The sequence below is a fragment of the Strigops habroptila genome, chromosome 5, assembly GCF_004027225.2.
Source record: "Strigops habroptila isolate Jane chromosome 5, bStrHab1.2.pri, whole genome shotgun sequence".
Lineage (NCBI taxonomy): Eukaryota > Metazoa > Chordata > Aves > Psittaciformes > Psittacidae > Strigops > Strigops habroptila.
Genome location: NC_044281.2, coordinates 22,803,568 through 22,822,434, shown reverse-complemented (window position 1 = coordinate 22,822,434; position 18,867 = coordinate 22,803,568). Strand labels below are relative to the sequence as shown.

Sequence of the window (18,867 nt, the reverse complement as noted above, 5' to 3'; positions counted from 1 at the left end):
TAGATTGGTGAGCCACTGTGCTTGGCGTCATACAAGTCAAGGGAAAAGAAGACAATCTCATGATGTCTTCTCATTAAAAAGCTCATACAGTGGTCCCCCTTGCTTAACATTTTCAGCAAAAAACAATCATAATGTTCCAAATACCCAAAGGACAAAAAAATAAAGTCAGGTTTTGAGTCAAATTCCAAATTCCATTCTCGTGAATTCTCCTCTCCCCACACCCCAAAACACTAAGACACATGAAAAGAGAATCCCTACAAAGCTTGGTAGGAGTTTGTCTGGGTTTTTGTTATATATTCCCAAGACAGTCTCCAATTGTCTGGGAATACAAAGTTCAAATGAGAAGTGGGAGACTCAGTTTAGATGAGTACAGATTCCCCCCACAAATGTCACTGCGTAGATAGGTGAAAACCTTGAGTGTCTGAGCAGATATAGCAAGCATCAAAAGCCCAAGCTTTACTTGCTCCTGGGGCTGAGCTGTAGAAAACACCTACGCATTACAAAATTGTTTTGATTTCCTCTTTCCCTTTCCCACTCCTCTGTAAGGGTACTTTGCTCATTCAGGCCAGCTCTGATCTTTTTTTCTCTTATTTTCCATCCTCTTTTGGCTTCTGGGCATCTTTAATATGCAAAACAAAGTGTCAGTTTCATTACCAGCAATCTGTATTCAAGGATATAAAATTTGTGTAAATTCCACAGCATTGCACAATGTTTCCATTTAACCTGAATGAAATTCAAGTGCAAATGAGGTGTTAGCCATTCAGGAATAGAACCCTTAATGTGTAGACATGTTTTCTTAAGGTGAATCTAGTACTCAGCAAAAGGTGCTAAATTGACAACACTGAAAACTGAAGTCCTCTATGAATTCTTGTAAAGGGTTGATGAGGGAAGGCAAGGTGCAGTGCTGCATATAAGCCTTCGGATAACTAGCACTAGAGGTGGAAAGATAATTCTAATATTGTGTCCCTTTAAGGCTTTACTCTCTGTAGAGGGAGAATTAGTCCCTACACAAATCTAGTGGGTTTTATGACACAAATTTCAGGGCATGGAAAACTGAGCAAGGCAGAACTCCAAATCATTTCACTTAAGGCACTCCGTAATGAAATCTAATCATCTTTGAACACCTAGAGGTGAAATTCCCCTTCCTTTGCATAGATGGGTTTTTGTTATATTCCCAGAGCAGTCTCCAATTTGTTATTGTTAAACAAGTGATATCATTCCCAACTAACCAAAATAATTGGAAGTGCTAGAAATAAGTATTACAGAAAAGGTTAAAACAGTACTTTCATATTGAAAATACCCAAAACTGCTTTCTAAACAAATACATAATCCTGCAATGTAAATTCCAGGTGACACTCAGCCACCACTTAGTTATTGACTGGCCACAGAAAGAAAGATCTGTCACTGACTTACTGAGGGAACATGGCAAATCCCATCCTTCAGTTTCTCACCTGTAAAACGTAGGCTGTAATGAGCCCTAGCTCAACATGAATTTTTAGAAAGAAGTAGAAATAAAACAGAAGCAAACACTTTGCCTTTGAATAAATCCATGCTTCACGACATTTTGAATAGTTCTGTAGCTCTGGTCTCATTTCAAAAAGGATATGGTCAAACCAGAAAATGCCAACAAGGATAATGCATATCTGCACAAAGAACTGGGTATGCAAGGCAACCTCAGCATGGAAAGGACAGCTAAGAGAGAACGCACAAGTCTAACCATGAGCAGCCAGAAGAGTGAAAGGGCATTGATTCCCATGGCATCAGTTGTTCACCAGCTCTCTCAGTACAGAAATGTAGAAGGCAACAAACAATCCAGTTAAAGAAGGAAAATTTGAGCACTGGTGAGCAAAGCTGTGGAACCCACTGCCTAAGGCTGCCAGGGATGCACAGAGGTCACAAGGGAAGACTGGGCAAGTGCACAGAGAAGTCATTCTTTGAAGCTGACTGCAAGAAACACATCTAGCTCAGGAAATGCCCTGAGCTGAACACTGTTGGAGTCTGTGGAGCACAAACGGTAGCAATGTACTGCCTTTATATGACTGGGCATTCACTGTCAGAAGCAGGGCACTGGACTATCTGAGTCTTAACCTGACTCAATAGGACCAAGAACATTCTATGTTCTTATGTTGCTGTCTTTACCTCACAGCATGTAGCTATAACTTTCTGATAGCTAAGGCAGATAACATAAAGCTCTAAACCAGGTAGCTTTGCGGGTTCTGTCTGCAGTATCTGGTCATTGAACCTCATGATGCTTCCTAAGTGAGCTTTGACGCTTACCCACACTGAATGTCCCATGAAAATATAAGGAAATGCATGTGTATTGACATGAATAGGGGAGCGGTTACCCACAACTTCACCACCATGGAACTATCACAAGTGATCTGACCCATTCCCATTTACCCTTGTTATTGCTGTGGGTTAGCGTAAACAGAAGCAGGAAAATGTTTCGGCACAAACTGGAATACTGCCAAGCAAGAGCAGGAGGAGACTCTGAGGAAAGTCTTCAGCAACCTAAGTTGGCACATCTCAGTAAAAGACACAGCATGCCTGGGACAGTAATCCCCAGAACATGTATTTACAATCAATACCTATTGTCAAAAATGCAGCACTGCTGATTTCCAGCATGCACACAACTGTACAGCACCCCAAGACTCACTTCCAAAGCACATAACTTCTACCTACAAAACTAATAGTCCCAAGTCTCCCTTACCACATCAAACCGTGCACTGTAAGAGCACCATGTTACTCCAAAGATTTTTTTTTTTTTAAGATATACCTGGATTTTAAATAAAAATCTCTGTTAAACATTCACTTAATTTCCTGGTTTGTTTTCTTCTTCCTAAGTGCTCTCTTCTGTGGACAGCGCTAAGGGCTGTAGAGAGATAAATGGAGTAATTGTAAGTTTAAAATGAATATTAAAATGAATATGGAGGTTCCCATCTTCCATACCTTGACACATATGTTCCCAGCTGCCATGGTGCGCCTCATGAATTTGCGCATCACCTTAGTATGTGGGCCATGACACTCCAAATAAAGGATAAAGATGGTGCAAAACTGAACACAACTCCCTGGGACTCCTCCTGCTTCTATGAACCGTGGAATGAGATAGGGAAAAGTTATCTGAATATTTGGCCCTCTGAAGTGATCAAAACCATGTCTTTCACACGCTGGTAAACAAACCCATGTAATTGCAGAAGAGTGATGGTATTGGTAACTCTCACAGCCCTGCCAGCATTAAGCATTGCAGGTCTGCACCCCCCATTTGCGTTATCTCTGATTCTTACTATTTTCTAGAGAGATAGCTCAGTAAAACTGAACTTCATAGAAATCTTACTAGAAGTTATATACATGTTAAAATGTTACAGTAAAAGCATATTTGATCAACTTATAGTATTTCAGTTCTATCAGTTTGAGACAAACAGGACTGAAGTATTACATGCAGCATGAATAAGCATTAAAATTTGATTTTCCAAAAATTCTGAGCTTCCAAAATTGCTTTGGAACCACCTGGCTTAGAGTCATTGCTGTTATTTTGTCATTTCTAATTATTAAACTGAACCTGACAGGGAGTAAATGCAGGTGCCTGGTCTGCCCAGCCACTGGGGTTTGCCCCTTCTGCAGCACCAGCAGGCTAAATCCTTCTGGGACTGAAGGCCTTATGATGTTGCCAAAAAGTTTAATAAAAGCTATGTGTCAGCCTAGTTTTTAAAAGGATCTAAATAAACATCCATGCCTTCCAAAAGACAGGGGAGACATTAATAGATAGCCTTTATGACTAGGGTAAACCTCTCCTCGGTTTAAAAATGACAGGACTTAGTTTATACTTACTATTTCAGAACCTTGTCACCCAGCACTCATTTCACTTTCTTATACACCCGAAGTTTTTCATATCCAGCACAGACTCTATCTGGATCCTTCACTGATGCTTTGCATTAATTCTTAAATTATGTCCTCCTCACTCCTCTTTTAAATTTTAGGTGAGGGAGGAGAGGCAATTCCAGCTCATAATCAAGACAAGAATAAAAACGTTGTGTGACCATTTGGAACTTTCACCCAATTATTATAATCATACTTTCTAATTTTTTTAATAAAACTAAAAATCCATATCTAAACAAAAGCTTTATTCCTCTATCAGAAATGAAACTTTATTCATAGTTATTAACCATTATAGCAGACATACCCCTTATATAAATATCTATAAAGTAATTAGTCTTTCCTGGAATAAGATGCATATTAATTAGATCCTACAGCACTTGAGAGACTTTGGTTCAATTCCCGCCAGTAAGGTCAGGAAATGCATCCACAGTAGTTAGCAGCTAGCTTCAAAATCTCAATGCACTGAGCACGACGGGGTCATTCAGTGGAGCAGTTACCCCAAGGGAAGGGTAAAACAAGAGCCAGGGATTATTTCACAGCACTGAACTGGTACCCTGCAGGAGCAATGGACTTTCCTTTCAGAGCAGAAAAGCTTGTTAGCATACTGTCCTTGTTGCCCACTCTCATTATGAAGAATGTAGCATGTGAAGCAATTAATTGGATGATATGGATTGGAAAAAAGCTAAGAAAATTGTGTAGGCATGTGTGCATATATACAGGGGGAGACGCTAATATAGTATATGAGAACTACTAACATATCCACGCTAAAACAGTCCTGCACAGTTAGGTATATGACCATCTCCATAAGACATTGAAGCTCCAGTGCTGAACAGGGTAAAAATAATGCAAAAAGCTTTCTACCCACTTGAATTTTAAATTCAGATGATGATTCACTATTATGGATAGATGGATTAAATATCTCGTCTTTGCCCATGGACTGTTAATGAACCAGGCTCTAAACACTAGAAAACTTTATGCAGAATATGGAATTTCCACGAGAATGAGATTCCCTGAATACCTCCATGCTATCAGAACAGGGTTGTTTTGGGGTTTTTTTAATATATATTTCTGTTGTTCTATCAGTTGTGATGAAGCAAAGGGATAGGAATATGCTCTTTAATCTGATTTTTGTTTTGTTTCCATTTTGAATTACAGCACATACATGAAGCAAAGGTAATCTATTCTTACAGTAAAATTTAGAAAGTTTTAAGTACATTTTTTAATGGAAAATAAAATTCTCTTAAGCAACTCACAGCTGCAAAGACCGGAGAGAAAAAAAAGAAAAGGCTTACCAGGCTAAAAAGTAAAATTCTTACTTATGTCAATAGGAAAAATTCTCTGGTAAGTTTTTACTACGTAAATAGTTGTCATGAAAAAAAAATTCCAAGCCAATGAACACTCACAATGTTTAATAGTACAAAACATATGCTAGAAATAAGAGTTAGGGAGATACCTTTCCTCATGGGAAAACTACTCCATTACACTCCTACACTTGCTACACTTTCCTCTGAAGCATCTGGTGATGGTTGCATTTAGAGACAGGATACCAGTCTATTATGACCTTTGGTCTGCTCTGGCATGGTAGTTCCTGTGGTCTTAGATTGCAGGCTGCACTAGGTATATTATTTGAATGAATTCAGTGTTGTATATCAACACAAATCGTTTACAGGCAAATCTTTTTCTTCATGATTAATTAGAATTTTTAGAAAAAACAACATTTGATCTTGCAGGCAGTAGATGAGTAGTATTTTCTTTAATTATAAACACAATCATGCAGACCTTATTCAAGTATCTGTATGTGTGTATATCTCCTTGCACGGGTGTTACACAACATGCAAGTAAGAACCATTTGTTTTGCAAGAACAGAATACTGCTATTATGTTCTGGGTAGCCTGCATGGCCAGATCTTGTTCAAAGCATTCTCCAGGACAACAGTGGCTGTTTCACCACATGTGTACGGCACATATAAATGGCGCATTAAGCTAGCTCTTCCATTGCACTTACTGAATCTGAGAAATAGGAATCTATGCTCCAAGTGGGGAAGAGCATAACTAACATATGGCACTTTTTTTCACCATATGCGTCTAAAGTTTCTTGCTGCTGCTATCTTGAATATCTGCATGGCTCTTAGGGAAAGGGTCAAGGTCATGGGGGGTCAGGAGGTTTTCTCCTTGGCCCTGCTGGTGAGGGAAATTGGCTTGAAGAGGAGGGATCCTGTGGGTCAACAACTGGTTGCACGGCTGGAGCTGACAAGAGGGCTGTGGCTTTTACAAACACGAGACCTTCTTGGAGGACTAAAGAACATTGCCAGCAGGTTGAACAAGGTGATCCTTCACCTCTACTCAGCCCTGGTGAGAAGTATCTGGAGTGCTAGGTCCAGTCATGGTCTTCCCAGTACAAGAAAGATACGGACTTACCAAAGCAAGAATAGCAAAGAGCCAAGAAGATTATTAAGGGACTAGAGCATCTTTCATATAAGGAGAGTCTGAGGGAGCTAGAGGTGTTCAGCCTGGAGAAGAGGCAGCTTAGGGTGTCTTATCAATGTGAATAAATACCTGGTGTGGAGGGGTAGTGGAGAATATGGAGCCAGACTCTTCTCAGTGGTATTTGGTTGAAGGACAAGAAACAATAGACATCAAAAGAAATATAGGAAATTCCGTAAGAAAACACATTTCAGAAGGTGGTTAAACAATGGAGAAGGTTGCCCAGAGAGGCTGCGGAGTCACCATCCTTGAAGATACTCAAAATCCAACTGGACATGACTCCTGGCAACCTGCTCCAAGTGACCCTGCTTGAGTAGAAGGGTGGACTAAGTGATCTCGAGAGATCTGCCAATCTCAGCCATTCTGGGACACTGTGAATTACAGTCCAGCTGAAAAATTCCTTCTCAGTAGTCATCAATTTTACAATGATTTCTCTTTCTTCACTATAGGTTATATGCAAGCACAGTAGCACAGAACCTTTTCCATACCTCTACTTCTCTCACTGCCATCCCACATTCTTTTTAAGGGTAATCTGCTTTACCTGGACAAATTTTCCCTGCCATAGAGTCAAAGAGGAAAGTCACTACACCGTGTGCTTATGCACAAGAATATAACAGCTCTTCATTATACTGAGTTTCAAGTTATGAATCACAGGGAAGATTTTCAATGTCCAGCAGATAAATGTGTTAGCCATGACACTTCTGAAGTTCTATTTTTATATATGCACTAGAAAAAAAAAAAATCCATTTCTATATATCCGTTCTTTACCACAGCATTTGTTTAACTACAGCTTTGATTTTACCACTATATGCTGCAGCACATTCTTATGGCTACAGTTTTACAAGACACAATACGAATTGTATTTTTCAGCACTAGACTTCTTTATCCCGGAATTTTTTACTTCTAATGAGAAAATAATCTACAAGCAGCATTCTTACATTTCCCATAATCTCTTTGCTGTTAAAAGGTTTGTTTAAAATTTTCTTTGCCGGACAAAACACAATTCATATCTAGTTATTGTCCTAATGAAATCTCTTTCTCATCCTTACAGAGTTCTTATCTGAGATGTTAAAATTTAACTCACTAGAGTTATAAATACTATATGAATTAACAGTCAACATTGTTTGGAAGGTTTTTTAATTGGCCTACAGGGAGACTTTCTGTATATATTAAACAGATCATGTGTCTGAATTGCAGCTAAGCCACCTTTACATTTCTTTTGCACACATTAAACTCAAACGTGTATAATATTTTCTTAGAAATATTTGGGTTTATTGTTCACATTAGGAAGGACTGTTAGAAGTCAACGTAAACCAAGATTACTGATTGGTCCTCAGTGATATCATACCAGTGTCATAATGCCCAATAAATAAATAGGTTTGGCTGTTCTTCTTATTTTTATTTATAAATTCTGTTTCATAACAGCAGTAAGATGCTCCAGGCCATGCAGTTCTTGGGGATTATTGCACTTGTCAGGTGTTTAAAATCACTCAGTCCTCTGCCCGTGCCTTATAATACCACTGGAGGCATATAATCAACCAGAAATGCACTGCCTAGAGTGTCTTAATGCTTTATTATGACATATCTAACTTTCAAAATAAATTATTTATTTGGAAGCTTGGAAGTGTCATAATGATATCCAATCAGTAGCTGAGAAATATATATTAAATCAGGACAACACATCAGAAAGAGAAAGACAGAAGACAGAAAAAAAATGCCGGCTCATCAGTCATCCCAGGCCAAAACAATGTGTGTGTATGCCTATAGATACAGCTATGCATGTATACAACTACTGAATACATTTTGAGTTGTGCATAAATTTATATCTAGAGAGACTCACACAATATATACATTTTTATATATATAAAAATAACTGATTGTTCATACAAACCATGATTATTCTGTATTGAGTTAATATCCTAAATTTAAAAAAAAAAAAGTGGGCTCAATAAATGTTAGTAACTTAAACCTCCTATTAAACAGAAATTTAAGACATTCTGTACTTACTCAGTTAAGTCATTCCATATTTAAGAATCAGCTTCTGTATTTCATGGAAAGGAATCCTAACTGCATCAGTTGACATTACAAATTACATTTCACATCATTATCATTACAATTGCTAAACTACACACATTATTCAAAACTGAATTTTTAAAGCAAAACACACGAAAACAATGCCATTTTCTAAAAAAAAAAAACAAAAACAAAACCAAAAACCCACAAAAAACCCAAACTAACATATCAACTGTACATCGCTGAATCAGAGAAATTCAATACTCTGGGGTTTAAATTTCAAAATTAATTCCAGTTTGTAAATTATTATCTGGAAATAAGGAACTCTACTTAGGCAATTGTGCTAAACAACAGTGCAAACCCTGCAGGGGAGCAAATTATCTTTTAGTGAGGGAATACGAAAAGTTTTTTTGGAAAAGGGCCAGTTTTAGGCAAGGGGTGTTTAAAGCCTTGGGAGTTACTGTAGCAATAGAAAATATTAATAATTTGCACATGTGAGACTCCTGGCAAGCAGGACGCAGCTGTAAAGAATTAACCCCTCCTGAGAGACATAAAAACATGGAGCAGCTGAGAAGAAAAGGGTGAGGGGAGGAATGCAAAAGTATGCAGAGTACAGATATCCAAGAAGAGAAAAACAAGTAAAGTAGGGTTAGAGAATGTACAGATATTTTATTATTATCTGGGGGAGGGGGGATCTTCTTGGCAAGTGGTGGATATATGGGAAAAAATGAAATGCCAGCAGAACACAAAACTAATTCTCTATTGCTGCCAGTAAGTGCAGCTAGTCTGAATAAAAATCTGAAAGCCCACAAGTCCTTATTGAAAGGACATTCTCAAAATGATCTGGCCTAAAACTAGACCAAGCCAGCTTTGTTTTGGTGTTCATGCATGCCTGCCTCTGCTCTGCATGCTGACTCCATCATTCTTGTACGCGGGCAGGGTGCTGAAATACAGAAGATGCTTGCTGAAGTGATTGGAGGGCAGGCTCTCATACACAGAAATCGAGCAAGCAAAGCAGATCTGGGGGGTGAAACATTGTGTGATTGTGGGTCTATAACTGTAGAGAAACTCACTTCTGATATTTGTTCTTCCTGGCTGCCTACCAGATTAATTTCTGTTGCAAGGGTCCAATTTTGCAGCTGCTCAGCACGGCAGAACTGCACCCCTCCCCCAGCCAAATTCAATAGGGCCGGTTCATGGGCAACGGCATGGTTGCACCCTAACTCAAACGATAACTCTTTTATAGTCTGGTAGAAGGCCAGAGCAATCCAATTTTTAGGTTGTATTAGAAATCTGAGACTATTACCCTTCAAAAGGAGAAATTAGAGAGGTGAAATATGTAATCCTTCTGCTGATCTTTATTTGCTGAGGGTTTTTTTTTCTCTTTGGAAAAACAAATTGGTAGAGAATGTTTGAAGTGATCATTAACAGAGAGAAACAATGGAGCTGTGTATTCAGATTAAGTCACAGGCAGCAGCATCTTTTACTATTAAAAAAAAAAAAAGAAAAAAGAAGTGGTCTTGAAAGTAATGCATCTTTAAATGTTACATGGATTATCTAGAATCCAGATGATGGATTTCTTTTTTTTTTCCCTGTTTAATAAGAAGGAACATAAATAGGTGACATACTTAGGGTTATTGTGTTTAGATTTAATAACAAGCCCCAATCTCTTATAGGAGCTAAGGTAGAGGTGTTATAAAAAGAGAAAACTAAAACGAATACGCTTTTAACATAGTAACAGTTTCAGCAGAGTACTTTTCAAATAAGTACATTCAAAGGGGCATTTGGACACCTCAGGAGAATAGGATCAGTAAGTTCACAGATGAGTATGGTTCCTTGCGTTCCATGCTTGTTCTCCAACAAATAATGTATATTACAACTGCTCAAATGTTTAATGGTCCCGCAGATTTCACAATTCTGTCCTCTCTCTCTTCTCCCACAACTCCAGTCTTGCAGTCATGCATCTTCAACAGATCTTCCCTACTCCTTTCTCTCTACATTTTCCTGTGGGTTCCCACAGGATTTGACGCACCCTCTCCCTTACTCCTCTCCAAAACCATCTCTGTGTGGAGAAGGCCACTGGAACACAAACTCAGGCTTTGCTGCTTTGCAAATATCATAGCTTTACTTCCCTGCTGCAGATATGTCTCGTCATTCAAACTAAACTCTCAGTCTTTTCATTAAGTTATAGTTCAAAACACATTTGCACTGTCACAAGGCAGGACCTCAGCTGACGCAAGCAGTACTGCTCCCACTCTTAGTCACTGCTTGCTTTCTCTTCTGGGCACAGGAAAGCATGGAGACAGCCAAATGTTTGATCAAGAATTGATCTGGGCTAAACCTGGAGTTGTTTAGCTGGACATCAGGGAAAGGTGGAGCACACAACTACAGGTAGTGCTTTGGAAGCAATGCTGGCTGCATTGGTGTAAAACATGCACAGAACTGCAGTGTAATGCATCCATATATGGTAAATTTTAATCTGCTCCCAAAAAATAATCTGGGTTTTTTCAGATGTTCTAGTCCACAGGGCAACCCTGTCACTAACATCACTTAGGTGGGCACCAGCTCACACCAACATTTCTGTACTGAAGCCACAGTGAAGTCTGGCAGATTCCTTTTATGTATTGCATCTTAAATATGGTCTTTTTCTCGATATATTTAGCAATGCAACTTCATCTTAATCACTGTTCCTTGTTCCTCTGTGGTAAAGTCAAATGTGACCTTTTCTGCTTCTCTTCATTAAGAAGGATGTTGCAGAGATCCTAAACCCTCACATCACCTTTTTCTTTCCTCCCTCCAGTAACTTCTTCTCAGACACAAAAAGACAAAGCAACTTGTTTGTGTTGCCTTTGTCTTTGTTAAGGCTAGGTAGTTCACAACTCCACCTCCAACCTACCAGTCCTTCTTTCAATGGCAACTTCTGTCACAGAACCCACTTCTTTTTTTTCAAGCTATCCTGTTCAGTACCAGCTGGCTGAAAGTGCCATACAGCTTCCCTGTCTTTTGCTTGCAAATGTTTCCATAAACTTCCCCCTTCCTTGGCATCATGTCCATGTGCCAGTTGATGGGTTGAGGTTGCTGCTTGTCACACTGATTACCATTGGATATCCTTATATTCCCACAAATGTGTCCAGTCTTCATGACTTATACTATTCATGGTATGTAGGCTCTTCGGAACAGGACTGTTTTGTTTTGTGTTTGTATGAATAGTATAGGCTAAGTTATTGAGGCTGCTGCAGATGCAATCTATGCAATGTAGATACAGAAAATTGCAACTTGGCTGTATTTTCCGGGGAAAAAGATTTTTGTGACAGAATAAACCTGCAGTTCAGCTTGGTCAACAGGCATTGAATCACCACTCACCTTTGCACAATCCCCGCCCTTGCTACAAGATTATATATTAGGCTCTAAACAGATGTTCACAGACTATTCTAAAAGACTAAAATATTTTGGGTTCATTTACCTTAAACATAGCAATTAGCCATGGTACTTCCAACAGCTTCTTTTTGCAGGGGGAAAAAAAATCCTATACATTTTGAAATTGAATCATTTTTTCAACTATGTAAGCCAGTATCATTGCCACTATAAACTAAGAAACAAGAACTATTCGACAAAAATTAACCTAGACCTTGGTTTTACACTGCATCTGTTTAAAACATGCTGAGTATTTTTATATCCTTTCTATTGACTAGAGATGTATCAACCAAGGCACATAGTGTATAAAATACATGCACACACACATACATACATGTCAGCAAAATTGACAGACAGCCCTTACTACAAGTAACATTGATGATTTCTATTGTAAGCCCCTATTTGATTGTATTCTTAATTCAGCAGACTTCTACCAAGTGATCTGAGGTTTCTAAAGCCTGATAACATTTCAGTCCTACATTTTGGAAAGTTTCAATTAAAATAATTCAATTCTTGGGAAAAGGTATTTTTGCTTAAATGAAATTTCCCAGACGTCATGTTTGAAACTGAAAAAGGTCCTCTGTCCTTTAGATCAGAAATTGGTGTGCAGGTGAGTTTGTACTCGAAAGCAAGGGAAGGGGGGAAATTCCCTGGCAGAGACACAGAAGTAGCCAAGTCACACACTGAAAACTACAGTTTTCCACTGACACATTCAAAAGGGCTTTTAAGAGACTTGCTGCTGGTGTCTACTTAAATGAAAAGACTTCCAGCTCCACTGGCTCTTCTCCGTGCTGGGTATGATGTGGCTCTACACAGGTAGACTGTGAGATGTTCCACCAAACAGTGGTGACAGCTTCTTCTGACCTGACTGAAGGTGTCTGGATGTTGGCAATAGGACTTGTACAATAATTTCTTGCTTTTCATAGTCCTTCATGTCAGGTCAGCAAAAACAGCAAAAACAATTATTCCCTATTTTAGAGATGGCTCAAATCATGCCCAGAAGCAAGTGATTCTGACATCCTGATGCAGTGGAGATTTATATTACATATCAGCAGTAGTCTCCTCAAAACAATTTCTTGTTAGAAAGCTGGAAGGAAATTTTGGACACATTGAGTATTTAGTACCTTCTTTGTGATGTTTGTCATGTGGAAGGACCTGATGTCCTGGGAAGCCTCCCTCTACCCATGGTGATAGCAAACAGAAATCACTGAGATCCTTTCTGGCAGGATCCAGGAGGCCACATGCCAGAGGGCCCACTGGAGTTAGGCTGGACTCAGGCTGCAGGGAATGAGGGAGGGGACAATGCAGGCGCTGGTCATAGGCATGGCAGGCTTCTGTTGGATGGCCAAGAAGAAAGTAATTGAAGCAAGCAGTTACTGGGGCAGGTAGAGGAAGCTGCAGTGGTTAGGCAACGAGACATTTTCTCCTTCTGGGTGAGGAGTACATGCTATTCTCACTACTGTGAGGTTTTTCATTTTATCTCAGGGGCTGAGGTAAGGACAAACAGAAATGCCTAGCTAGGAATTACTAACAGATAAGTGCCTTAAATAAATAAATACTAATCCAATTCTTCACTTAGTGAATATAAATAAAATTCACAACTAGTAACTGCAGAGACACCAATGCGGTAGTTAACTCAGTAACCTGGCATGTCTTCCAGCAGTCACCCAAAGGCTTCCTAAACCAAAAATCCATAAAAATTTCTAAAACTTCTATGAGAATTTTTTTTATTATTCTATGAATGTATCTAATAATCTATAAATTCTTTGTATTTTTTGGCCTCTGCACATTCCATAGCAGTGGGTTGTAATACCACATTTTTGATAAAAAGGTAATTTGCTATGCTTCGCTTGGTTTAACTCTGTGCCCTAAAAATTTCATTGTGTGTACCCTGATTCTCATATTGTGAAAAAAAAACCCAGTTTATGCCTCTCTTAGCCAAATTTACTAAATTTCTCATGATGAAGTACATTTGACAGACTTCAAATGAATTCTGAATGTTTTTCAGAACTCTCTTGATTTTTCAGCATCGTCTTCAAATCACAAAAATTGTAACTGAACACACTGGTCTACTTTATTTTTAGGTTTTATCTGCATCTTAATTTCCTGGTGTTGTCAAAAAAGGATGTGCAGATATTGCAGACAGAATTCCTGCTACTCAGTAACTTTGGCTGGTAATAAGTTAGCAAGTTTCTTTATCAACACTTTAACTCTGAAAACAGATACTATACATATGTATGTATCTGTGTATACAAACAGCATGGCTCCTATTATTGTATCAACATCCAGGGTACCACTGCAGCTACGGAGCTTCCATCAGTTACTGCCAAACATTTTTTACAATGTGAATACTATGCATATTTCAGATTTAGAGGAGTGAAAACAATCTGTGCCACAAGATACAATGACATAATAGACACCATGACTGCAGGGGAAAAAAATGACCTTTTTGTGCTCAGCATTCACACGAACCATTTAGCTTTTGCAATGATGCTGTATTAAAACACAATATAAAGACATTGTGATTAGGATTATTTTATTCTGGATGTTGACTACAATGACACATTCCATAATCTGTGTATACTCTTGCCAAAAGACTGATATGATTTTCACAAATGGGTCTTATCTTACATATAAAGAACCGGACCCAAAACACTATAGTTCATTATCAGACTGCCCAATGGAAAACTGCAAATTAAGTATCTTTAAAACTGCTTGGTCAGGTAATATGAAGGTGCTATGCTTGCAAAGGTTTCCAGATAGACATTTTAATTGCATTAAGTTGTGACTAAGAAATGAGGCTGGTCCTGCAGTGAATATATTATGTAAATACAAACCATTTAAGCAGAAAATTATAAAAATTAATGGAAATAAAGAAATCTTTATTTTCCACGTAAGAATGGTCCCTCTCACAACTCTGTAATGAAAGATTCATTTCAAAAATGTAAAAATAACAAAAACACTTGGGAAACAAGTAAAAAATGTGTAAGGAACAATTTAACACCCTCTGGAAGATGAAACCAGGCCATACACTAAAGATAAGTAAGTGAAGAGATACTGTCTTAGTAAAGACGAATATAAGCATATGCTGAAGTATTTCCTGGAACAGGGTCTCCAGGCCCTAACACTTATCTGCTTGCAATTCTGATTTATTTTAAGTCATTTCTGAATAAAATCTGCCTGGATATTTCAAGAAAATAAACAAAACAAAAAAAAAAAAAGGAAACAAGTGTCAGTTTCTGTGAATGCATAAAAGGAATTAATAGCAGTATGATGCCCAGAATGTAATTTAATGGACAGTAATTAGTTTCTATTGATATGCATTTTTAATAAAAGCTGTAATAGTTGTTTGTTGAAAGAGAGATACTTTACACTTCATATCTGAAATCCATTTCCTGTCAATGCATTTTACCTCCATAACATTGTGGGAAATGTTTTGTGAAACATCCTTTCTCTTTAAACCTTGATAAAATTCTTGACTATGTCAAATATAATAAGTTTTAGACAAATGACTATCACCTGAATTTGAAGAAAGCACAGCCAGTGTGTTTATTTGCATCAAGTATATGCATCAGTGTGGTGTGTGTGAGGAGCTCTACTCCAGCTATTTTACAGCCACTGTAGAGATACTTTTTTTCTCTGTCATGTTAAAAGGCTATAAACCTTGGTGATGTCTGTCTTAACGCAATTTAACTCATTCTAATTGTACTACAAAGGATTCTTTTGACTTAGTTACTCCTTCCAAAAGACATAAGGAAAAAAATAACCTCTCATGATTATTAATAATGTAGCTAGTATGGAGAAAGTCTTAGAGTAGCAAGGGAAAAATTTCTTTCAGCCCATAGAGACAGAACTTCTTTATTTTATAGTGGTTGGTAGTACGTAGTTTCATTTTCTTAAATGTTCTTGCTGTTGAATACAGAAAAAATTTGAAAAGGAAATAGCAACTACAGAATTTGATCTTGCCTTTAGCATAAAATGTTTTAATGCTTTGAGTCTATCTTTGACAACTAAACAGACTTTACTGAATACTGGTAAGAGTTCACTTTGTAATAGAAAAGTAGTCACTCACTGTGATCACTCTGTCTTTTTAGTATGCAGCCCAGAGGATTCAGAAAAAGATTACATTTACAATAATTAACATATATGTAAATGGAGATCATGGCTATGAATGATAAATTTTCATAGCAATTTAAACCTTGTTCAAATTAATCAACCATACAGACACTTGATTAATGAAAGGCAGCGTCACTTTAAAATGCAACATGTTAGTACATATTACTGTTATCGCTGATCAAAGGATCTTTAAACATAAACCAATTAAAACAAAGTTCAACCTATATTTTTTACTGGTTTAATTCCTGCAGAATTATAAGAGTATTATAAAAATGTATGTATTTTATTCTCCTTCGTATTTACTAAATTGACTGTAGTACAGAATCACACAAGTAATTCTGCTACTTCATTAATATGATTGGATCTGAAAACTACCAGATTAGTTTTTCAATCTAAACATCTACATAAATAATGGCTGATTGCAAAGTGGGCAAAATGCATCCAATTTCATTCTTCATTTTTAATACCAGCAACTTGCATCTCATCTCTCCTGTTTTCAATTCAATCGCCAACATACCAGTCACAAGGGAGGTTTAGGTGACTTATAGCAAGCGAGATATTTAGGAACACTGCTTTTGTGGCACCTTCCCAACAACACCTATCTTCTAAGAACAGCAAAACTAGAGAATTTTATGGCAATGCTAGATTTCTGCAGAGGCCATCCCAAGTATCTAAACAGGGTTTATCTCAATTCTTGTTCTGTATAGCAATGTGTACACTCTAATACAACTCTGCTTCAATTCACTGGAAAATTTTAAGTGTATTTTTCATAAATATTTTTAGATGGTGGTAATTTTTTTTTACTATAATTTAAAAGAGTCACTAACTTCCAAGCTGTACAATGTTGCTTGCTTTACCTCATGATCAGGAAAACCTAGTAAAAACATATAGCACATATCTGAATTGTAGCCTTAATGAAGACTTAGATGCTATGGTCATGAGCAGGGTATATATGCCATAAAGGGTGTTAAAATGATTACCTGACCTCTGTTTTTTCACTCAAAAGCTATTTAAAATGTGTGTTTAACATACATTACCTATCAGCAATTTGCATGTTCAAATACTGAGTTTTTCAGTAAGTGGTAGTATTGGTATGACAGTAAGATAGATAGTAAAATCAAAATAAAATCATTGGTTTTCAAAAGATGCAAAACAATATACTGTTGAATTTGGAAAATGGATCCAGTCAAACATATGTATAAAGTATCCTTGTCTTTGTGGAAGACACACACACACGTGTCGTTACTCTGATTTCAGTATGAGGAACAAAACATGCAAAAATCAGTTTACTAACTATAGGGACTATAATAATTGATTTGCTCCCTTCCTCTGTGGCAAAATGAATGTGTGGTGCTAAATACAGTCCTTGGGAGAAGAAATACCTGTTGATGTTTTCCAGACACAACCACAAAAACCAGTGCATTCCTACAGACAAGCTTGCAGAGACGCAGCTCACACCATGCGTACTGGAGTATGGCCAGTATGACCATGGCTATATCCAGTGTGCAGAGTGCCATAGGAGATAACATTCATCTTACACATTTACATTTTACCAGAAACCTGCCCACAAATCCACCAGTCCATTGTAGCACTTCAAACTAGTGAAGAACTTCAAATATATTAGTGTCTTAAAAGAATCCTCTGTAAAGATTCAAACTGCTCTGACTACAGAGAATCTCCCAAAATTATGTGAGCTGAAGCAGCTAATGGCTTCAGCTAGCTCTGGACCAAATCACAGCTTCTGGACCATGCAATTTATCCAATGTGTCAAATCTTATTGAAGATTGAGACCATGTTTGCTTCTCTCTAGTCTTCTGGGCTGCATCTATGTGGCCTTGAGACCAACACTGGGGTCAGTTTTTGACACTTATTGATTTGCTGATATGCCTTCTGTGTTGGTCCTGTAGCATCCCAACTTCTGCATTTGCAAGAAAACCATCATCTGTGCCCTACAGTCAGTGAGGCTTCTACATTCTGTGTGGCCAGATTTTCAAACACCATTCCTCATCCACAAGTCTCCATCTATCCCCTCCAACTCTGTGCGTATCAGACAGCCAGCTCTGGGCAGACTTCCTAGAAAATCCCTGGCAATGCCTGCTGCAACAGCCATTGGCATTTGCAGTCGAGCTGCCTACGAACAAAAGGACATTGGGAACAGGAGCCATAAACTCTAAAATAAATGCAGACAAAAAGTGAATGCAAATGTGCAGTTGTGGCTATAGGAAACAGAAGCTCTGCTGCCTTCAGGTTCTCTGTGGCTTGGGCAGGGGGTGGTGGTGGTAGATATCAGCATGTTAACGTATGCCTCGCAAAAAATTTGTACATGCACATTTTCTATCAATTTTTTTCCTTATTTTTTTCTTTTTTTTTTCCTGTTGCAGTTTTGTACATATCCAGATGTTTGACAGGTTGGAGGAAAGTCTACAAATGCTTTGCACAGCTGAGCTACAGAGTCTGAAGAGACTAAGAGTGAAGACACAACTGTTTCATCTGACTTCTATTGGCCAACGCATCCCTCAAAGTGCTGCTGAATGTACAGCTAAGGACAGCTTTTATGCTTTGGAGAAGTTTGCTCACTTTTCATGAGGTGAAAAGTAAGGATGTTTATGCTTCAGCTGGATACCTATTCTAGAGTTCTCTTGGATAAATATTTTAAGAATGATGACAATATCCTAGAAATTTTATAATTGCCTTTCATTTCCCCTTTCTAGTTATATATTGACCTTCTAGTCCCGCACTCACTTCTTTATCCTCAGTGTAGCTGCAAACCCTTTCACCAATAGCTTATTTAGCCATTTGCTCTGAAAATGGAGTGCTTGGCTGGCAGCTGGGTTGGGTTATCTTGCATGTGTTTTTTAGGTTGGATATCTGTGTTCTTGCAATGTAAGAGTGATTCTGTACAAACTTTGTTTTCCTCCGACACATGTCAATACAGCCTGTTAAAGAGGGAAGAGAAAATGTGTGT

The 18,867-nt window shown here is 38.0% G+C and overlaps 1 long non-coding RNA gene across 1 annotated transcript in view; it reads left to right on the top strand.

The window, feature by feature from the left end:
- Positions 1–18,620, top strand: part of LOC115608418 — a 75,588-nt gene extending 56,968 nt beyond the window's left edge. Inside the window, exon 3 of the long non-coding RNA XR_003991538.1 lies at positions 18,284–18,620. This is a non-coding gene — a long non-coding RNA (uncharacterized LOC115608418). The remainder of the gene's footprint in view (positions 1–18,283) is intronic.
- The last annotated feature ends 247 nt before the right edge of the window (positions 18,621–18,867 follow it).